This window comes from Ranitomeya variabilis, chromosome 8 (assembly GCF_051348905.1).
Source record: "Ranitomeya variabilis isolate aRanVar5 chromosome 8, aRanVar5.hap1, whole genome shotgun sequence".
Taxonomy (NCBI): domain Eukaryota; kingdom Metazoa; phylum Chordata; class Amphibia; order Anura; family Dendrobatidae; genus Ranitomeya; species Ranitomeya variabilis.
This window is the reverse complement of record NC_135239.1, coordinates 61740139-61764163: the sequence shown is the minus strand read 5'-3', so window position 1 is coordinate 61764163 and position 24025 is coordinate 61740139. Positions and strand designations below refer to the sequence as shown.

General features: G+C 47.6%; 1 protein-coding gene across 2 annotated transcripts in view; it reads right to left on the bottom strand.

Annotated features, from left to right (window-relative positions):
• The window catches only part of LOC143788547 (uncharacterized), a 690635-nt gene that overhangs the window by 391227 nt on the left and 275383 nt on the right, over positions 1-24025 (bottom strand). The window lies entirely within an intron of this gene.

Genomic DNA, 24025 nt, shown 5'->3' with positions numbered 1-24025 from the left:
TTTGTCTTTTTCATCCGCATTTCATCCTCAGACAAATGGCCAGACCGAGCAAACTAATCAGACTTTGGAAACTTATTTGAGATGCTTTGTGTCTGCTGATCAGGATGATTGGGTGGCTTTCTTGCCATTGGCCGAGTTTGCCCTTAATAATCGGGCTAGTTCGGCTACCTTGGTTTCGCCCTTCTTTTGTAATTTTGGTTTTCATCCTCGTTTTTCTTCGGGGCAGGTTGAGCCTTCTGACTGTCCTGGTGTGGATTCTGTGGTTGACAGGTTGCAGCAGAATTGGGCTCATGTGGTGGACAATTTGGTGTTGTCTCAGGAGGAGGCTCAACGTTTTGCTAACCGTCGTCGGTGTGTTGGTTCCCGGCTTCGGGTTGGGGATCTGGTCTGGTTGTCTTCCCGTCATGTTCCTATGAAGGTTTCTTCCCCTAAGTTTAAGCCTCGGTTTATTGGTCCTTATAGGATTTCTGAGATTATTAATCCAGTGTCTTTTCGATTGGTCCTTCCAGCTTCTTTTGCTATCCATAATGTCTTCCATAGACCTTTATTGCGGAAATATGTGGTGCCCGTGATTCCCTCTGTTGATCCTCCGGCCCCTGTGTTGGTTGATGGGGAGTTGGAGTATGTGGTTGAGAAAATTTTGGATTCTCGCTTTTCGAGGCGGAAGCTTCAGTACCTTGTCAAATGGAAGGGTTATGGCCAGGAGGATAATTCTTGGGTTTTTGCCTCTGATGTCCATGCTGCTGATTTGGTCCGTGCCTTTCATCTGGCTCGTCCTGATAGGCCTGGGGGCTCTGGTGAGGGTTCGGTGACCCCTCCTCAAGGGGGGGGGGTACTGTTGTGAATTCTGCTCTTGGGTTCCCTCCGTTGGTTGTTGGTGGAAATACAGCTGCCCCTGGGTTGCAATCCTGAGCAGGTGTCCCTGCTGATTGCAGCTCTCACTGGGTATTTATATGTGCAGGATTCATTAGCCCTTGCCAGTTGTCCATTGTTCTTGGAGGTTTTACATCTCTGTCTGGTTCCTCCTGCCATGCTGCCAGATCAGCAAAGATAAGTGTCTGGGTTTTGTTTCTGCAGTACACATGCTGTGTGCTTTACATTTCAGTACTATTCATTGTTTTTTTCTTGTCCAGCTTAGACTGTGTTTGGACTTTTTCAGTCAAGTTGGATTCTCAGGAGATGCAGATATACATTCCATGTCTTTAGTTAGATTGTGGAATTTTTGTATTATCTGCTGTGGATATTTTTAGGGTTTAAATACTGACCGCGTAGTATTCTGTCCTATCCTTTTCTATTTAGCTAGAGTGGCCTCTTTTGCTAAATCCTGTTTTCTGCCTGCGTGTGTCTTTCCTCTAATACTCACAGTCAATATTTGTGGGGGGCTGCCTATCCTTTGGAGTTCTGCTCTGAGGCAAGATAGAATTCCCATTTCCATCTATAGGGGTATTTAGTCCTCCGGCTGTGTCGAGGTGTCTAGGATGTGTTAGGTACACCCCACGGCTACTTCTAGTTGCGGTGTCAGTTTAGGGTTTGCGGTCAGTACAGGTTCCACCTTCTCCAGAGAAAGTCTCATGCGGCTCCAAGGTCACCGGATCACAACAGTTGTCCTGTGTTGGTTTTCCTGAGCTTCAATCTCCAGGCTTTCGGCCTGTATTTTGAATTTTAAACTGCATTTGTGCTACTAGTTTGGGTGGGCCTAGTAACGGTGTCTGCCACACCTGGGTTTTCTCCTGTTTGGTTTTCCTGAGCTTCAATCTTCAGGCTTTCGGCCTGTATTTAGAATTTTAAACTGCATTTGTGCTACTAGTTTGGGTGGGCCTAGTAACGGTGTCTGCCACACCTTGGTGTTGTCCTGTGTTGGTTTTCCTGAGCTTCAATCTTCAGGCTTTCGGCCTACATTTTAAATATTAAACTGCATTTGGCCTTTTACTTTGGTTGGGGGTAGTAACGGTGTCTGCCGCTCCTGGGTTTTCTCCTGTTTGGTTTTCCTGAGCTTCAATCTTCAGGCTTTCGGCCTACATTTTAAATATTAAACTGCATTTGGCCTTTTACTTTGGTTGGGGGTAGTAACGGTGTCTGCCGCTCCTGGGTTTTCTCCTGTTTGGTTTTCCTGAGCTTCAATCTTCAGGCTTTCGGCCTACATTTTAAATATTAAACTGCATTTGGGCTACTAGTTTGGGTGGGCCTAGTAACGGTGTCTGCCACACCTTGGTGTTGTCCTGTGTTGGTTTTCCTGAGCTTCAATCTTCAGGCTTTCGGCCTACATTTTATAAATTAAACTGCATTTGGCCTACTCGTTTGGTTGGGCCCTAGTAACAGTGTCTGCTGCCCCTTGCTTGTCTCCTCCACTGAATAAAGCTGAGCTTCAATCTTCAGGCTTTCGGCCTAGATCAGATATTAAACTGCATTTGGGCTACTTGTTTGGTTGGACCCTAGTAACGGTGTCTGCTGCCCCTCGCTTGTCTCCTCCACTGAATAAAGCTGAGCTTCAATCTTCAGGCTTTCGGCCTAGATCAGATATGAAACTGCATTTGGCCTACTTGTTTGGTTGGGCCTACTAACGGTGTCTACCGCTGCTTGTTGTTCTCCTCCACTGAACAAAGCAGTGCCGCCTGTTTACTCCTGTTACCAATTTTGAACTGCATTTGGCCCACTTTATTACTTGGGCCTACTAACTGTGTCTGCCACTCATTACAGTTGTCCTCCACTGAACAAAGCAATGCCACCTGTTTAGTCCTGTTACCACATTTGAATTGCATTTAGCCTACTTTATTATTTGGGCCTACTAACTGTGTTTCCTTCTCATCCTGCCCATTGCCCAGCCACTGCTATTTGAGTCTGCTGGTACATTGACCCAGACCAATACATTCTCCTTGCACTCTACACAGCCAGAATCTGACCCTGCTGAAAGTCAGGTTCCCCTTCCCGCATCCTATACCACCTTACATGGTGACAAAGAGGAAGGTGCAGATGAAAGTGCAGGTTCCTTCATCAGGTGGGGGGCATACTCGTTGGTGACGTCACTGGCACAGGGCCCCTCAGAGTATGCAAAAGTGTCGCTGCCGGTGGGAGGCGCCCCCGCCGTGCAAACACATCGCCGTACTTTGAGGGGCCCTGTGCCAGTGCCAATGCGAAGGAGTGGGGCCCCCCTGCTTGATCAGGATCACAGCACTTGCAAAGTTGAAATACTTACCTCTCCCTGCTGCACTGCCGTGACGTAGTCCGCGTTTCCTGGGCCCACGAAAAACTTGAGCCAGCCCTATCCCCCACAACTTTAGCCAAATGACCCCCAATTTTCAATGCCTAGCTATTATTATAAGGTAAATTAAGATTGACAAGCTTAAGTGACAAGAATTGATGTTTTTGACATTAAAATGGTCACTGTAGGTGTTTTCCTGTCCTCCACTCACTGCTGACTTTGATTCCCCATTGACTTACATTGGGTTTCGTGTTTCGGTCGATCCCTGACTTTGCGCAATAATCGGACGATTTCACTCGACTCGACTTTTCACAAAGTCGGGTTTCGCGAAACCCGACTCGATCCTAAAAAAGCAAAAGTTGCTCAACCCTATTTGGGACACCCGTACACCTGTATGAAGTGTTTGCAGATTACGTGAGCAGCAGACTCGGCAGTCTGGTCCCGCGTGGGTGACACTACGGCAAATTTAGTAAAGTGGTCTATCAAGAATGAGGGAATCACCATCTGCCATACAAGACTGAGTTCTGTTTGCAGGAATACCTTCTGGTACAGGATACCATCCCGCAACTGGAGCCTCTCCCACTGGTGTAGCATCTTCAGTACTTCAGCTGACATGGACCTCCTCTCGTGCCGATTGGGCATTTGTTCAGACATGACCCACCTTCTCAACTGAGCTAGCTCCGGATCCTCCTGCTGCACTTGGACCCACTCATTGCGGGGCTGCTTCAGCAAATTCACACAGGCCTCTTCCTGTTCAATTTGCCACACTGCTGCCACCATCCTGGCAGTCTCTCCAAAACCTGGAACCTCCACATCTTCCAGTTCTTCATCCTGGCTGGGTGCTGGTTTGCGATAGTTTACTCGGGAGAGGGCATACGCATGAACATTGTCAGCTCCTCTTTTATATGAAATTCTGTATCGGAACTTGGCCATTCGGGCTACCCAACGTTGTTCTAGGGCACCTAACTTGGCATTCTTGAGATGTGCCAACGAATTGTTATCGGTGTGTACATGAACTTCTGAGCCAGCCAGATATTCCGCGAACTTCTCAGTCATTGCCTGTCATGAATCCCCAATGGCTAGGGATAGCACAGGACAAGCAAAGTATAACAAATATCGGACGAGCTCTAGGGTGATGGAACCTGGGCTGACCGCTGCCCTACGCCTGACAAACGCAACTAGAGATAGCCAGGGAGCGTACCTACGTTGGTTCTAGACGCCACGCACCAGCCTAAGAGCCAACTAGCACTGCAGAGAAAACAAGACCTCACTTGCCTCCAGAGGAATTAACCCCAAAGGTATAGTTGCCCCCCACATGTACTGACGGTGAAATGAGAGGAAGGCACACACATAGAGATGATGTATATAGCTTTAGCAAATAGAGGCCCGCTGAAAACTAGAAAGCAGAATGATACAAAAAGGGACTGAGCGGTCAGCAAAAAACCCTAATCAAAAAAACCATTCTGAGATTACAAGAACCCATGTGCCAACTCATGGCACATGGGGAGAACCTCAGTCCACTAGAGCAACCAGCTAGCATAGAGACATTCTAAGCAAGCTGGACCAAAAACCAAACAACTGAAAATCAGCACTTAGCTTATCCTGAAAGATCTGGGAGCAGGTAGGCAGGAACCAAACAGAGCACATCTGAGCACATTGATAGCCGGCAAGGGAAATGACAGAAAGGCCAGGTAAAATAGGAAACACCCAGCCTCTGATGGACAGGTGGAAACCAAAGGCCGCAACCCACCAAAGTCACCCAGTACCAGCAGTAACCACCAGAGGGAGCCCACCAACAGAATCCACAACAGTACCCCCCCCTTGAGGAGGGGTCACCGAACCCTCACGAGAACCCCCAGGGCGATCAGGGTGAGCTCTATGGAAGGCGCGGACCAAATCAGTCGCGTGAACATCGGAGGCGACCACCCAGGAATTATCCTCCTGACCATAACCCTTCCACTTAACCAAATACTGGAGTCTGCGTCTGGAAACACGAGAATCCAAGATCTTTTCAACAACATACTCCAATTCTCCCTCCACCAGCACCGGAGCAGGAGGCTCGACCGAAGGAACAACGGGTACCTCATACCTCCGCAACAACGACCGATGGAACACACCATGAATAGCAAACGATGCTGGGAGATCCAAACGAAAAGATACAGGGTTAAGAATCTCCGAGATCCCATAAGGACCGATGAACCGAGGCTTGAACTTAGGAGAAGAGACCTTCATAGGGACAAAACGAGAAGACAACCACACCAAGTCCCCAACAAGAAGTCGGGGACCCACGCGGCGACGGCGATTAGCAAACTGCTGAGTCTTCTCCTGAGATAACTTCAAATTGTCCACCACCTGATTCCAAATCTGATGTAGCCTGTCCACCACCACGTCCACTCCAGGACAATCCGAAGACTCCCCCTGACCCGAGGAAAAACGAGGATGAAACCCCGAATTACAAAAAAAAGGAGAGACCAACGTGGCAGAACTAGCCCGATTATTAAGAGCAAATTCGGCCAGTGGCAAAAAGGCAACCCAGTCATCCTGATCAGCAGAAACAAAACACCTCAAATAAGTTTCCAAGGTCTGATTAGTTCGCTCCGTCTGGCCATTCGTCTGAGGATGGAATGCAGACGAGAAAGACAAATCAATGCCCATCTTGGCACAAAACGTCCGCCAAAATCTAGACACAAACTGGGATCCCCTGTCAGAAACGATATTCTCCGGAATCCCATGCAAACGAACCACGTTCTGAAAAAACAAAGGAACCAACTCAGAGGAGGAGGGTAAGTTAGGCAAGGGCACCAAATGAACCATCTTAGAAAAGCGGTCACACACAACCCAGATAACGGACATTTTCTGTGAAACCGGGAGATCAGAAATAAAATCCATGGAAATGTGCGTCCAAGGCCTCTTCAGGATGGGCAAAGATAACAACAACCCACTAGCCCGTGAACAGCAAGGCTTAGCTCGAGCACACACTTCACAAGACTGCACAAAGGTACGCACATCCCTAGACAAGGAAGGCCACCAAAAAGACCTGGCCACCAAATCTCTTGTACCAAATATTCCAGGATGACCAGCCAACACAGAAGAATGGACCTCGGAGATGACTCTACTGGTCCAATCATCCGGAACAAACAGTCTTTCTGGTGGACATCGATCCGGTTTATCCACCTGAAACTCCTGCAATGCGCGTCGCAAGTCTGGGGATACGGCGGACAATATTACCCCATCCCTAAGGATACCAGCAGGCCCAGTGTCTCCAAGAGAGTCAGGCACAAAACTCCTGGAAAGAGCATCTGCCTTCACATTCTTTGAACCTGGCAGGTATGAAACCACGAAATTTAAACGAGAAAAAAATAATGACCAACGAGCCTGTCTAGGATTCAAACGCCTGGCAGACTCAAGGTAAATGAGATTCTTGTGATCAGTCAAGACCACCACGCGATGTTTAGCACCCTCAAGCCAATGACGCCACTCCTCAAATGCCCACTTCATGGCCAAAAGCTCCCGATTACCCACATCATAATTGCGCTCGGCGGGCGAGAATTTTCTAGAGAAGAAAGCACATGGCTTCGTCACCGAGCCATTAGAACTTCTCTGTGACAAAACCGCCCCCGCTCCAATCTCGGAAGCATCAACCTTCTCCTGAAAAGGAAGTGAAACATCTGGTTGACACAACACAGGAGCAGAAGAAAACCGGCGCTTAAGTTCCCGAAAGGCCTCCACGGCCGCAGGAGACCAATCAGCAACATCAGCACCCTTTTTAGTCAAATCAGTCAAAGGTTTAACAATACTGGAAAAATTAGCAATGAACCGACGATAAAAATTAGCAAACCCCAAGAACTTCTGAAGGCTCTTAACAGATGTAGGTTGTGTCCAGTCACAAATAGCCTGAACCTTAACGGGATCCATCTCAATAGTAGAAGGAGAAAAAATGTACCCCAAAAAAGAAATCTTCTGGACTCCAAAGAGACACTTTGAGCCCTTCACAAACAGAGAATTGGCCCGCTGTTATGGTTCTCAATGGCAAGAGAACATAGCCCAGCATACATAGGAACTAGCTCTTGGAAGGATGGAAACTTAAACTGACCATGAACTAAACCTGCCGCACAACTAACAGTAGCCGGGTAGCGTAGCCTGCGTTTTATCCCTAGACGCCCAGCGCCGGCCGGAGGACTAACTAATCCTGGCAGAGGAAAATATAGTCCTGGCTCACCTCTAGAGAAATTTCCCCGAAAGGCAGACAGAGGCCCCCACATATATTGGCGGTGATTTAAGATGAAAATGACAAACGTAGTAAGAAAATAGGTTTAGCAAAATCGAGGTCCGCTTACTAGATAGCAGGAAGACAGAAAGGGTACTTTCATGGTCAGCTGAAAACCCTATCAATACACCATCCTGAAATTACTTTAAGACTCTAGTATTAACTCATAACATCAGAGTGGCAATTTCAGATCACAAGAGCTTTCCAGACACAGAAACGAAACTGCAGCTGTGAACTGGAACAAAATGCAAAAAACAAACAAGGACAAAAGTCCGACTTAGCTGGAAGTTGTCTGGTAGCAGGAACATGCACAGAAAGGCTTCTGATTACAATGTTGACCGGCATGGAAGTGACAGAGGAGCAAGGTTAAATAGCGACTCCCACATCCTGATGGGAACAGGTGAACAGAGGGGATGATGCACACAAGTTCAATTCCACCAGTGGCCACCGGGGGAGCCCAAAATCCAATTTCACAACAGTACCCCCCCTCAAGGAGGGGGCACCGAACCCTCACCAGAACCACCAGGGCGATCAGGATGAGCCCTATGAAAGGCACGGACCAGATCGGAGGCATGAACATCAGAGGCAGTCACCCAAGAATTATCCTCCTGACCGTATCCCTTCCATTTGACCAGATACTGGAGTTTCCGTCTGGAAACACGGGAGTCCAAGATTTTTTCCACAACGTACTCCAACTCGCCCTCAACCAACACCGGAGCAGGAGGCTCAACGGAAGGCACAACCGGTACCTCATACCTGCGCAACAATGACCGATGAAAAACATTATGAATAGAAAAAGATGCAGGGAGGTCCAAACGGAAGGACACAGGGTTAAGAATCTCCAATATCTTGTACGGGCCGATGAACCGAGGCTTAAACTTAGGAGAAGAAACCCTCATAGGGACAAAACGAGAAGACAACCACACCAAGTCCCCGACACAAAGCCGAGGACCAACCCGACGCCGGCGGTTGGCAAAAAGCTGAGTCTTCTCCTGGGACAACTTCAAATTGTCCACCACCTGCCCCCAAATCTGATGCAACCTCTCCACCACAGCATCCACTCCAGGACAATCCGAAGATTCCACCTGACCGGAGGAAAATCGAGGATGAAACCCCGAATTACAGAAAAAAGGAGACACCAAGGTGGCAGAGCTGGCCCGATTATTGAGGGCAAACTCCGCTAAAGGCAAAAAAGCAACCCAATCATCCTGATCTGCAGACACAAAACACCTCAAATATGTCTCCAAAGTCTGATTCGTCCGCTCGGTCTGGCCATTAGTCTGAGGATGGAAAGCAGACGAGAAAGACAAATCTATACCCATCCTAGCACAGAATGCCCGCCAAAATCTAGACACGAAGTGGGTTCCTCTGTCAGAAACGATATTCTCCGGAATACCATGCAAACGAACCACATTTTGAAAAAACAGAGGAACCAACTCGGAAGAAGAAGGCAACTTAGGCAGGGGAACCAAATGGACCATCTTAGAGAAACGGTCACACACCACCCAGATGACAGACATCTTCTGAGAAACAGGAAGATCCGAAATAAAATCCATCGAGATGTGCGTCCAAGGCCTCTTCGGGATAGGCAAGGGCAACAACAATCCACTAGCCCGAGAACAACAAGGCTTGGCCCGAGCACAAACGTCACAAGACTGCACAAAGCCTCGTACATCTCGTGACAGGGAAGGCCACCAGAAGGACCTTGCCACCAAATCCCTGGTACCAAAGATTCCAGGATGACCTGCCAACGCAGAAGAATGAACCTCAGAAATGACTTTACTGGTCCAATCATCAGGAACAAACAGTCTACCAGGTGGGCAACGATCAGGTCTATCCGCCTGAAAATCCTGCAAGGCCCGCCGCAGGTCTGGAGAAACGGCAGACAATATCACTCCATCCTTAAGGATACCTGTAGGTTCAGAATTACCAGGGGAGTCAGGCTCAAAACTCCTAGAAAGGGCATCCGCCTTAACATTCTTAGAACCCGGTAGGTATGACACCACAAAATTAAACCGAGAGAAAAACAACGACCAGCGCGCCTGTCTAGGATTCAGGCGTCTGGCGGACTCAAGATAAATTAAATTTTTGTGGTCGGTCAATACCACCACCTGATGTCTAGCCCCCTCAAGCCAATGACGCCACTCCTCAAAAGCCCACTTCATGGCCAAAAGCTCCCGATTCCCAATATCATAATTCCGCTCGGCGGGCGAAAATTTACGAGAAAAAAAAGCACAAGGTTTCATCACGGAGCAGTCGGAACTTCTTTGCGACAAAACCGCCCCAGCTCCGATTTCAGAAGCGTCGACCTCAACCTGAAAAGGAAGAGCAACATCAGGCTGACGCAACACAGGGGCGGAAGAAAAGCGGCGCTTAAGCTCCCGAAAGGCCTCCACAGCAGCAGGGGACCAATCAGCAACATCAGCACCCTTCTTAGTCAAATCAGTCAATGGTTTAACAACATCAGAAAAACCAGCAATAAATCGACGATAAAAGTTAGCAAAGCCCAAAAATTTCTGAAGACTCTTAAGAGAAGAGGGTTGCGTCCAATCACAAATAGCCCGAACCTTGACAGGATCCATCTCGATGGAAGAGGGGGAAAAAATGTATCCCAAGAAGGAAATCTTTTGAACCCCAAAAACGCACTTAGAACCCTTCACACACAAGGAATTAGACCGCAAAACCTGAAAAACCCTCCTGACCTGCTGGACATGAGAGTCCCAGTCATCCGAAAAAATCAGAATATCATCCAGATACACGATCATAAATTTATCCAAATAATCACGGAAAATGTCATGCATAAAGGACTGAAAGACTGAAGGGGCATTTGAAAGGCCAAAAGGCATCACCAAATACTCAAAGTGGCCCTCGGGCGTATTAAATGCGGTTTTCCACTCATCCCCCTGCTTAATTCGCACCAAATTATACGCCCCACGGAGATCTATCTTAGAGAACCACTTGGCCCCCTTTATGCGAGCAAACAAATCAGTCAGCAGTGGCAACGGATATTGATATTTAACCGTGATTTTATTCAAAAGCCGATAATCAATACACGGCCTCAAAGAGCCATCTTTCTTAGACACAAAGAAAAAACCGGCTCCTAAGGGAGATGACGAAGGACGAATATGTCCCTTTTCCAAGGACTCCTTTATATATTCTCGCATAGCAGCATGTTCAGGCACAGACAGATTAAATAAACGACCCTTAGGGTATTTACTACCCGGAATCAAATCTATGGCACAATCGCACTCCCGGTGCGGAGGTAATGAACCAAGCTTAGGTTCTTCAAAAACGTCACGATAGTCAGACAAGAATTCAGGAATCTCAGAGGGAATAGATGACGAAATGGAAACCGAAGGTACGTCCCCATGCATCCCCTTACATCCCCAGCTTAACACAGACATAGCGTTCCAGTCGAGGACTGGGTTATGAGATTGCAGCCATGGCAATCCAAGCACCAACACATCATGTAGATTATACAGCACAAGAAAGCGAATAATCTCCTGATGATCCGGATTAATTCGCATAGTTACTTGTGTCCAGTATTGTGGTTTATTACTAGCCAATGGGGTGGAGTCAATCCCCTTCAGAGGTATAGGAGTTTCAAGAGGCTCTAAATCATACCCACAGCGTTTGGCAAAGGACCAATCCATAAGACTCAAAGCGGCGCCAGAGTCGACATAGGCATCCGCGGTAATAGATGATAAAGAACAAATCAGGGTCACAGATAGAATAAACTTAGACTGAAAAGTGCCAATTGAAACTGACTTATCAAGCTTCTTAGTACGCTTAGAGCATGCTGATATAACATGAGTTGAATCACCACAATAAAAGCACAACCCATTTTTTCGTCTAAAATTCTGCCGTTCGCTTCTGGACAGAATTCTATCACATTGCATATTCTCTGGCGTCTTCTCAGTAGACACCGCCAAATGGTGCACAGGTTTGCGCTCCCGCAGACGTCTATCGATCTGGATAGCCATTGTCATGGACTCATTCAGACCCGCAGGCACAGGGAACCCCACCATAACATCCTTAATGGCATCAGAGAGACCCTCTCTGAAATTCGCCGCCAGGGCGCACTCATTCCACTGAGTAAGCACAGACCATTTACGGAATTTTTGGCAGTATATTTCAACTTCATCTTGCCCCTGAGATAGGGACATCAAGGCTTTTTCCGCCTGAATCTCTAAATGAGGTTCCTCATAAAGCAACCCCAAGGCCAGAAAAAACGCATCCACATTGAGCAACGCAGGATCCCCTGGAGCCAATGCAAAAGCCCAATCTTGAGGGTCGCCCCGGAGCAAGGAAATCACAATCCTGACCTGCTGAGCAGGATCTCCAGCAGAGCGAGATTTCAGGGACAAAAACAACTTGCAATTATTTTTGAAATTTTGAAAGCAAGATCTATTCCCCGAGAAAAATTCAGGCAAAGGAATTCTAGGTTCAGATATAGGAACATGAACAACAAAATCTTGTAAATTTTGAACTTTCGTGGTGAGATTATTCAAACCTGCAGCTAAACTCTGAATATCCATTTTAAACAGGTGAACACAGAGCCATTCCAGGATTAGAAGGAGAGAGAGAGAGGAAGGCTGCAATATAGGCAGACTTGCAAGTGATTCAATTGAAAGCACACTCAGCACACTCTGCCAATTAATTTAACCCTTTGTGGGCCGGTCAAACTGTTATGGTTCTCAATGGCAAGAGAACATAGCCCAGCATACATAGGAACTAGCTCTTGGAAGGATGGAAACTTAAACTGACCATGAACTAAACCTGCCGCACAACTAACAGTAGCCGGGTAGCGTAGTGTCATGATCTCAATGGCAAGAGATCATAGCATCAGCATATATAGGAACTAGCTCTTGGAAGATGGAAACTGAGCTGACCATGAACTAAACCTAACGCACAACTAGCAGTGGCCGGGTAGCATGCCTACGTTGATTCTAGATGCCCAGCACCAGCCGGAGGACTAAATAAAGCTAGCAGAGGAAAATATTAGTCCTAGCTCACCTCTAGAGAAATACCCCAAAAGGAGACAGAGGCCCCCCACATGTATTGGCGGTGAATCAAGATGAAATAACAAACGTAGTATGAAAATAGGTTTAGCAAATTTGAGGTCCACTTACTACATAGCAGAAGACAGAAAGGACACTTTCATGGTCAGCTGAAAACCCTATCAAAACACCATCCAGAAATTACTTTAAAACTCTGGCGTTAACTCATAACACCAGAGTGGCAATTCCTGTTCACAAGAGCTTTCCAGACACAGTAACGAAACTACAGCTGTGAACTGGAACAAAAATGCAAAAACAAACATGGACAAGAGTCCAACTTATCTAGTAGTTGTCTAGGAGCAGGAACAAGCACAGAGAGGCTTCTGATAACATTGTTGACCGGCAAGCAACTAACAGAGCAGCAAGGTTATATAGCGACTCCCACATCTTGATGGGAACAGGTGAACAGAGAAGATGAAGACACCAGTTCAATTCCACCAGTAGCCACCGGGGGAGCCCAGAATCCAAATTCACAACAGTATCCCCCCCTCAAGGAGGGGGCACCGAACCCTCACCAGAACCACCAGGGCGATCAGGATGGGCCCTATGAAAGGCACGAACCAGATCAGAGGCATGAACATCAGATGCATTCACCCAAGAATTATCCTCCTGGCCGTATCCCTTCCACTTGACCAGATACTGGAGTCTCCGTCTGGAAACACGAGAGTCTAAGATTTTCTCCACAACGTACTCCAACTCACCCTCAACCAACACCGGAGCAGGAGGCTCAACGGAAGGCACAACCGGTACCTCATACCTGCGCAATAATGACCGATGAAAAACGTTATGAATAGAAAAGGATGCAGGGAGGTCCAAACGGAAGGAAACAGGGTTAAGAATCTCCAATATCTTATACGGGCCGATGAACCGAGGCTTAAACTTAGGAGAAGAGACCCTCATAGGGACAAAACGAGAAGACAACCACACCAAGTCCCCAACACGAAGACGAGGACCAACACGACGACGGCGGTTAGCAAAAAGCTGAGTCTTCTCCTGGGACAACCTCAAATTGTCCACCACCTGCCCCCAGATCTGATGCAATCTCTCCACCACAGCATCCACTCCAGGACAATCCGAAGATTCCACCTGACCAGAGGAAAATCGAGGATGAAACCCCGAATTACAGAAAAACGGGGACACCAAAGTGGCAGAGCTGGCCCGATTATTGAGAGCGAACTCCGCCAATGGCAAAAAAGCAACCCAATCATCCTGGTCAGCAGACACAAAACACCTCAGATATGTCTCCAGGGTCTGATTAATCCACTCGGTCTGGCCATTCGTCTGAGGATGGAAAGCGGACGAAAAAGATAAATCTATGCCCATCCTAGCACAGAATGCCCGCCAAAATCTAGACGCGAATTGGGTCCCTCTGTCAGAAACGATATTCTCAGGAATACCATGCAAACGAACAACATTTTGAAAAAACAGAGGAACCAACTCGGAAGAAGAAGGCAACTTGGGCAGAGGAACCAAATGGACCATCTTAGAGAAACGGTCACACACCACCCAGATGACAGACATCTTCTGAGAAACAGGCAGATCTGAAATAAAATCCATCGAGATGTGCGTCCAAGGCCTCTTAGGAATAGGCAAGGGCAACAACAATCCACTAGCCCGAGAACAACAAGGCTTGGCCCGAGCACAAACGTCACAAGACTGCACAAAGCCTCGCACATCTCGTGACAGGGAAGGCCACCAGAAGGACCTTGCCACCAAATCCCTGGTACCAAAAATGCCAGGATGACCTGCCAACGCAGAAGAATGAACCTCAGAGATGACTCTACTGGTCCAATCATCAGGAACAAATAGTTTATCAGGTGGGCAACGATCAGGTCTATCCGCCTGAAACTCCTGCAAGGCCCGCCGCAGGTCTGGAGAAACGGCTGACAATACCACTCCATCCTTAAGGATACCTGTGGGCTCAGAGTTACCAGGGGAGTCAGGCTCAAAACTCCTAGAAAGGGCATCCGCCTTAACATTCTTAGAACCCGGTAGGTATGACACCACAAAATTAAACCGAGAGAAAAATAATGACCAGCGCGCCTGTCTAGGATTCAGGCGCCTGGCGGTCTCAAGATAAATCAAATTTTTGTGGTCAGTCAATACCACCACCTGATGTCTGGCCCCCTCAAGCCAATGGCGCCACTCCTCAAAAGCCCACTTCATGGCCAAAAGCTCCCGATTCCCAACATCATAATTCCGCTCAGCGGGCGAAAATTTACGGGAAAAGAAGGCACAAGGCCTCATCACGGAGCAGTCAGAACTTTTCTGCGACAACACTGCCCCAGCTCCGATCTCAGAAGCGTCGACCTCAACCTGAAAAGGTAGAGCAACATCAGGCTGACGCAACACAGGGGCAGAGGAAAAACGGCGCTTAAGCTCCCGAAAGGCCTCCACAGCATCAGGGGACCAATCAGCAACATCAGCACCCTTCTTAGTCAAATCGGTCAATGGCTTAGCAATATCCGAAAAACCAGCAATAAATCGACGATAAAAGTTAGCAAAGCCCAAAAATTTCTGAAGACTCTTAAGAGAAGAGGGCTGCGTCCAATCACAAATAGCTTGAACCTTGACAGGATCCATTTCAATGGAAGAGGGGGAAAAAATATATCCCAAAAAGGAAATCCTCTGTACCCCAAAAACACACTTAGAACCCTTCACACACAAAGAATTAGACCGCAAAACCTGAAAAACCCTCCTGACTTGCTGGACATGAGAGTCCCAGTCATCCGAAAAAATCAGAATATCATCCAGATACACAATCATAAATTTATCCAAATAATCGCGAAAAATATCATGCATAAAGGACTGGAAAACTGACGGAGCATTTGAAAGACCAAAAGGCATCACTAAATACTCAAAGTGGCCCTCGGGCGTATTAAATGCGGTTTTCCACTCATCCCCCTGCCTGATTCGCACCAAATTATACGCCCCACGAAGGTCAATCTTAGAGAACCACTTGGCCCCCTTTATGCGAGCAAACAAATCAGTCAGCAACGGCAATGGGTATTGATATTTAACAGTGATTTTATTCAAAAGCCGATAATCAATACATGGTCTCAAAGAGCCGTCTTTTTTTGACACAAAGAAAAAACCGGCTCCTAAGGGAGATGACGATGGACGAATATGTCCCTTTTCCAAGGACTCCTTTATATATTCACGCATAGCAGCATGTTCAGGCACAGACAGATTAAATAAACGACCCTTTGGGTATTTACTACCCGGGATTAAATCTATGGCACAATCGCACTCTCGGTGCGGAGGTAACGAACCAAGCTTGGATTCTTCAAAGACGTCACGATAGTCAGACAGGAACTCAGGAATTTCAGAGGGAATAGATGATGAAATGGAAACCACAGGTACATCCCCATGAGCCCCCTTACATCCCCAGCTCAACACAGACATAGCTTTCCAGTCGAGGACTGGGTTGTGAGATTGCAGCCAAGGCAATCCTAGCACCAAATCATCATGTAGATTATACAGCACCAGAAAGCGAATAATCTCCTGGTGATCCGGATTAATACGCATAGTTACTTGTGTCCAGTATTGTGGTTTATTATTAGCCAATGGGGTGGAGTCAATCCCCTTCAGAGGAATAGGAGTCTCCAAAGGCTCTAAATCATACCCACAGCGTTTGGCAAAGGACCAATCCATAAGACTCAAAGCGGCGCCAGAGTCGACATAGGCGTCCGTGGTAATAGATGACAAAGAGCAAATCAGGGTCACAGATAGAATAAACTTAGACGGTAAGGTGCAAATGGAAACAGATTTACCAAGCTTTTTAGTGCGCTTAGAGCATGCTGATATAACATGAGTAGAATCACCACAATAGAAACACAACCCATTTTTCCGTCTAAAATTCTGCCGCTCGCTTCGGGACAGAATTCTATCACACTGCATACTCTCTGGCGATTTCTCAGTGGACACCGCCAGATGGTGCACTGGTTTGCGCTCCCGCAAACGCCTATCGATCTGAATAGCCATTGTCATGGACTCATTCAGACCCGCAGGCACAGGGAACCCCACCATAATATCCTTAATGGCATCAGAGAGACCCTCTCTGAAAGTCGCCGCCAGGGCGCACTCATTCCACTGAGTAAGCACAGACCATTTACGGAATCTTTGGCAGTAAATTTCCGCTTCATCTTGCCCCTGAGATAGGGACATCAAAGTTTTTTCTGCCTGAAGCTCCAAATGAGGTTCGTCATAAAGCAACCCCAAGGCCAGAAAAAACGCATCCACATTGAGCAACGCAGGATCCCCTGGTGTCAATGAAAAAGCCCAGTCTTGAGGGTCGCCCCGGAGCAAGGAAATCACAATCCTGACCTGCTGTGCAGGATCTCCGGCAGAGCGAGATTTCAGGGACAAAAATAATTTGCAATTATTTCGAAAATTCTGAAACCCAGATCTATTCCCCGAGAAAAATTCCGGCAAAGGAATTCTCGGCTCAGATACAGGTGCATGACAAACAAAATCTTGCAAATTTTGTACCTTCGTGGCGAGATTATTCAAACCTGCAGTTACACTCTGAAGATCCATTACAAATAGGTGGACACAGAGCCATTCAAAGAGAGAAAAAAAAAAAAAAAAATTTCAGCAGACTACTTATTTCTCTCCTTTCTCAGCCAAGGATTTTAACCCTTTAGTGGGCCGGTCAAACTGTCATGATCTCAATGGCAAGAGATCATAGCATCAGCATATATAGGAACTAGCTCTTGGAAGATGGAAACTGAGCTGACCATGAACTAAACCTAACGCACAACTAGCAGTGGCCGGGTAGCATGCCTACGTTGATTCTAGATGCCCAGCACCAGCCGGAGGACTAAATAAAGCTAGCAGAGGAAAATATTAGTCCTAGCTCACCTCTAGAGAAATACCCCGAAAGGAGACAGAGGCCCCCCACATGTATTGGCGGTGAATCAAGATGAAATAACAAACGTAGTATGAAAATAGGTTTAGCAAATTTGAGGTCCACTTACTACATAGCAGAAGACAGAAAGGACACTTTCATGGTCAGCTGAAAACCCTATCAAAACACCATCCAGAAATTACTTTAAAACTCTGGCGTTAACTCATAACACCAGAGTGGCAATTCCTGTTCACAAGAGCTTTCCAGACACAGTAACGAAACTACAGCTGTGAACTGGAACAAAAATGCAAAAACAAACATGGACAAGAGTCCAACTTATCTAGTAGTTGTCTAGGAGCAGGAACAAGCACAGAGAGGCTTCTGATAACATTGTTGACCGGCAAGCAACTAACAGAGCAGCAAGGTTATATAGCGACTCCCACATCTTGATGGGAACAGGTGAACAGAGAAGATGAAGACACCAGTTCAATTCCACCAGTAGCCACCGGGGGAGCCCAGAATCCAAATTCACAACAGCGTAGCCTGCGTTTTATCCCTAGACGCCCAGCGCCGGCCGGAGGACTAACTAATCCTGGCAGAGGAAAATATAGTCCTGGCTCACCTCTAGAGAAATTTCCCCGAAAGGCAGACAGAGGCCCCCACATATATTGGCGGTGATTTAAGATGAAAATGACAAACGTAGTAAGAAAATAGGTTTAGCAAAATCGAGGTCCGCTTACTAGATAGCAGGAAGACAGAAAGGGTACTTTCATGGTCAGCTGAAAACCCTATCAATACACCATCCTGAAATTACTTTAAGACTCTAGTATTAACTCATAACATCAGAGTGGCAATTTCAGATCACAAGAGCTTTCCAGACACAGAAACGAAACTGCAGCTGTGAACTGGAACAAAATGCAAAAAACAAACAAGGACAAAAGTCCGACTTAGCTGGAAGTTGTCTGGTAGCAGGAACATGCACAGAAAGGCTTCTGATTACAATGTTGACCGGCATGGAAGTGACAGAGGAGCAAGGTTAAATAGCGACTCCCACATCCTGATGGGAACAGGTGAACAGAGGGGATGATGCACACAAGTTCAATTCCACCAGTGGCCACCGGGGGAGCCCAAAATCCAATTTCACAACAGCCCGCAAAACCTGAAACACCTTCCTGACCTGTAGAACATGAGACTCCCAGTCATCAGAAAACACCAAAATATCATCCAAATACACAATCATAAACTTATCCAGATATTCACGGAAAATATTGTGCATAAAGGACTGAAAGACTGACGGAGCATTGGAGAGTCCAAAAGGCATTACCAAATACTCAAAATGGCCCTCAGGCGTATTAAATGCGGTTTTCCACTCATCACCCTGTTTTATCCGCACCAGATTATACGCACCACGAAGATCTATTTTAGTGAACCACCTAGCCCCCTTAATGCGAGCAAACAAATCAGTAAATAATGGCAATGGATACTGGTATTTGACTGTAATCTTATTCAGAAGGCGATAATCTATACAAGGCCTCAGGGAACCATCTTTTTTTGCCACGAAAAAAAAAACCTGCACCCAGAGGGGACGAAGATGGACGAATATGTCCCTTTTCCAAGGACTCCTTAATATAATTCCGCATAGCAGTATGCTCTGGCAGTGACAGATTAAATAAACGACCCTTAGGGAACTTACTGCCAGGAATCAATTCTATAGCACAGTCACACTCTCTATGAGGAGGGAGCGAATTGAGCTTAGGCTCCTCAAAAACATCCTTATAATCTGACAAAAACGCAGGGATCTCCGAAGGAGTCGATGAAGCGATAGAAATCGGAGGTGCATGATCATGAACCCCCTGACATCCCCAGCTTAGCACAGACATTGTTTTCCAGTCCAGGACAGGATTATGAGTTTGTAACCATGGCAGACCAAGCACTAGTACATCATGTAAATTATACAGTACAAGGAAGCGAATCACCTCCTGATGAACGGGAGTCATGCGCATGGTCACTTGTGTCCAATACTGCGGTTTATTCATAGCCAATGGTGTAGAATCAATTCCCTTCAGAGGAATAGGAACTTCCAGAGGCTCTAGACTAAAACCGCAGCGTTTAGCAAATGACCAATCCATAAGACTCAGGGCAGCGCCTGAATCCACATAGGCATCGACGGAAATGGAAGACAGTGAAAAAATCAGAGTCACAGACAAAATGAACTTAGACTGCAGAGTATCAATGGCAAAAGATTTTATCAACCCTTTTTGTGCGTTTAGAGCATGCTGATATAACATGAGCTGACTCACCACAATAAAAACACAAACCATTTTTCCGCCTATAATTTTGCCGTTCACTTCTGGACTGAATTCTATCACATTGCATAGTCTCAGGTGCCTGTTCAGAAGACACCGCCAACTGGTGCACGGGTTTGCGCTCCCGTAAACGCCGATCAATCTGAATGGCCATAGCCATAGACTCATTCAGACCTGTAGGCGCAGGGAACCCCACCATAATATCCTTAATGGCCTCAGAAAGACCATTTCTGAATTTTTCAGCCAGGGCGCACTCATTCCACTGAGTAAGCACCGACCATTTCCGAAATTTCTGACAATATATTTCCGCTTCATCATGCCCCTGAGAGAGGGCTAATAAAGCCTTTTCAGCCTGAATCTCTAGGTTAGGTTCCTCATAGAGCAATCCCAATGCCAGAAAAAACGCATCCACACTGAGCAACGCAGGATCCCCTGGTGCCAATGCAAATGCCCAATTCTGAGGGTCGCCCCGTAGGAACGATATAACAATCTTGACCTGTTGAGCAGGGTCTCCAGAGGAGCGAGATTTCAAAGAGAGAAACAATTTACAATTGTTCCTGAAATTCAGGAAGGTAGATCTATCTCCAGAAAAAAACTCTGGAATAGGAATTCTAGGTTCAGACATGGGAGTGTGAACAACGAAATCCTGTATGTTTTGAACCTTTGCCGCGAGATTACTCAGGCTGGAAGCCAAACTCTGGACATCCATGATAAACAGCTAAGATCAGAGCCATTCAAGGGTTAAGAGGAGGTAAGAAGCAGCTAGACAGCAATTAAGGGCTAGGCAGCAAAACTCTGAAGGAAAAAAAAAATAATTTTCCTTGAACACTTCTTTTCCTCCTGCTTCAGCCCAAACAATTAACACTTTGTGGGCCGGCTATACTGTCTTGAATCCCCAATGGCTAGGGATAGCACAGGACAAGCAAAGTATAACAAATATCGGACGAGCTCTAGGGTGATGGAACCTGGGCTGACCGCTGCCCTACGCCTGACAAACGCAACTAGAGATAGCCAGGGAGCGTACCTACGTTGGTTCTAGACGCCACGCACCAGCCTAAGAGCCAACTAGTACTGCAGAGAAAACAAGACCTCACTTGCCTCCAGAGGAATTAACCCCAAAGGTATAGTTGCCCCCCACATGTACTGACGGTGAAATGAGAGGAAGGCACACACATAGAGATGATGTATATAGCTTTAGCAAATAGAGGCCCGCTGAAAACTAGAAAGCAGAATGATACAAAAGGGGACTGAGCGGTCAGCAAAAAACCCTAATCAAAAAAACCATCCTGAGATTACAAGAACCCATGTGCCAACTCATGGCACATGGGGAGAACCTCAGTCCACTAGAGCAACCAGCTAGCATAGAGACATTCTAAGCAAGCTGGACCAAAAACCAAACAACTGAAAATCAGCACTTAGCTTATCCTGAAAGATCTGGGAGCAGGTAGGCAGGAACCAAACAGAGCACATCTGAACACATTGATAGCCGGCAAGGGAAATGACAGAAAGGCCAGGTAAAATAGGAAACACCCAGCCTCTGATGGACAGGTGGAAACCAAAGGCCGCAACCCACCAAAGTCACCCAGTACCAGCAGTAACCACCAGAGGGAGCCCACCAACAGAATCCACAACATTGCCCACACCAGCGCCAACAACTCCAGCTTAAATAAACTGTAGTTTTCTGGATTCCTTTCCGAGTCATGCAAAGACCGACTGGCGTATGCAATGATGCGCTGTTTCCCATCCTGCATCTGCGATAGTACGGCCCCGAGGACCTGCAGGCTCCCATCAGTGTGCAAGATGAACGGTTGAGTGAAGTCAGCATAGGCCATTACGGGGGCCTCCGTCAAAGCCCTCTTCAAAGACAAGAATGCCTCTTCCTGATGCTTCCCCCACTGTATGTTCCTGTTTTTGGCGCACGAGGGCACTCTCCTCAACAACTCCTGGAGTGGAGTAGCAAGGCGGGCAAAGTCTTTTACGAAGTGTCTGAAGTATCCTGTGAGTCCCAGGAACGCACGCACATCTTTCACAGTTTTTGGAGTTGGCCACTTATGTACAGCAGCGATCTTCTCCTGGGAAGGCCTCACCCCCTCAGCGGAGACAACATGTCCCAAGTATTCAATCTCGGTATGGAAGAGGTGACATTTCTGGGGTTTCACTTTCAAGCCATACTTCTGTAGCCGACTCAGAACTTGCTCTAGTCTCTGCAGCTGCTCCTCAAAGGGGGGGGTAAAGGCGATGATATCATCTTAGTAGATCAAAGTGGCTTCAAATTTCAGGTCTCCCAGACATTTCTCCATGAGTCGCTGAAATGTTCCTGGGGCGTTTGCTAGGCCGAAGGGCATCCAGTCGAACTCATACAGTCCCATCGGAAGGATGAAAGCCATCTTGGCTCGGTCTTGCTCAGACATGGGCACCTGCCAGTAGCCGCTGGCCAAGTCTAACGTGGAGAAATATCTGGCATTCCCTAGTGCCGTCAGGGACTCCTCTATCCTGGGCAGTAAGTACAAGTCCCGCACTGTGCAAGCGTTGAGCCGGCGATAGTCCACACAGAACCACAAGGACCCGTCTTTCTTTCTCACCAAGACTATAGAGGCTGCCCACGGGCTCTGACTCTCGCGTATAACTCCCTTCTTCACCATGTGTGACAGCATTCCCTTCACCTCCTGGTATATCTGTGGGGGTATTTGGCGGCACCGTTCCCGGATTGGTGCCACATCCCCGGTGGGTATCTCGTGGGTGATGGCCGTGGTACATCCAAAGTCATCTTCATCTTTGGCGAACGCCTCCTGAAATTTCCCCAATACGGCTTCCACCTGAGGTACCTGCTGCAGAGTAAGTTCTGAGAGCTCCGCCCTCATGCATTTCAGTATCTGGTGCTCTTCTTGAAGTAATCTGGGGTCCGTAGCTGCCTCCCCTTTGACAGTCACCAGCCATGGATCTTCTGGCCTTGCGGTCAGCTGTACCACCTCAGCTGGGACCAACTTGTCTGGGAGGCCCAGGACTTGAGCTGATTTCACTTCTAGGGGGCAAAGTTGTATCTGTCTCCCACAAATTTATGCAGCGCACAAGGACAGTTCCATCCCGCATGGTAGCCAGGGACCGTGCGACCAATATTTCTGACGGCAGCTGGTCAGTTCTGCTGGGCTAAATTTGGACTTCGACCACTTCCAGCAGGATGCCAGCTCATATAGGCAGGGGAAGCACCATCTGCCCAGGGGGCAACACTCGATAGACTGAGGCAGGGGCGACGACTTTGCCGATTTCCTTTCCGTCGCTGTATGCTTCCCGGACCTGGGCGGTTCGTGTCAGTTGTTGAAAGACCCTTTTCTGGGGGGTTTGGTCACTCCATTGTTGCAGAAACTGTTCTGGGGACTTGTTGAAAACCTGGCTTCTGAAGCCTTTTAACACATTCATGCCCAGGATCACGGTATGGTCTTTAACTACCTCTCCATCCACCAGTACCACTCCTCTTCTCCTGAAGTCTTTTCCACAGACCTCTATGTTCATCCATACCACCCCTGCGACCTGGATGGGCAAGTAATTGGCCACCATAAGTTTGATCACAGGGCCCCATTCGGGCCGTAGCGCCTCTGTGAAGTGACAGCGAAAATATCTCTCAGGCATGGTGGTCACTTGCCCAGACCAGAGGGCACGTGGAAACAAGGCTGTGGGGACTTTTACTACTCCTCCTCTGTTCTTCACGCTCCGAGTCGTGCCCCTTGAGCTCAGAGCCACCTAGTTTAAAGGAGGGCACGGGGATGGTCGGCTCCACCGGGGACACCATCGAGCAATGTGGCCAGATTCTCCACAAGTGTAGCATGTAAGAGGGCTTCTCCTCCTGGTAATTTCACCCTCCATTCGGGGGGCAGCTTCTCTGTCTCGCACCAGAGGGCCGGTCCCTTCTGCCAGAGTTCTTCTGGAGGCCACCATTTCTTCACGGACCTGTCTAATCTCTATTCTCAGGTCCTCCACCCACTGGGGGATATTGTCTGCGGTGGTTGTTACCTTCCCGCTCTGCACCCTTCCCATCAGCCCCGTCACTCCCTATTCTTGTTCTCGCACACGTGCCTCACTGCCAACCTCAGAGAAAGTCATGTCTGGCTTTACTCGCATGTGCTCTCGCAGTGCCTGTTTCATCATTGCATCATGCAGTCCCATCATCAGCTGATCTCTGAGCACCACATCAACTGACCCAACCCCTACACCATCCTTTCGTCTGATAGCAGTGAGAAGCTCTTGTAGGGCGTTCATGAATTGGGTTACAGTCTCCCCCTCCCGTTGTACCCGGTGAAACAGTCGCATGCGAAGCTCCCCTACATCAGTGGGGTCCCCATGCGTCTC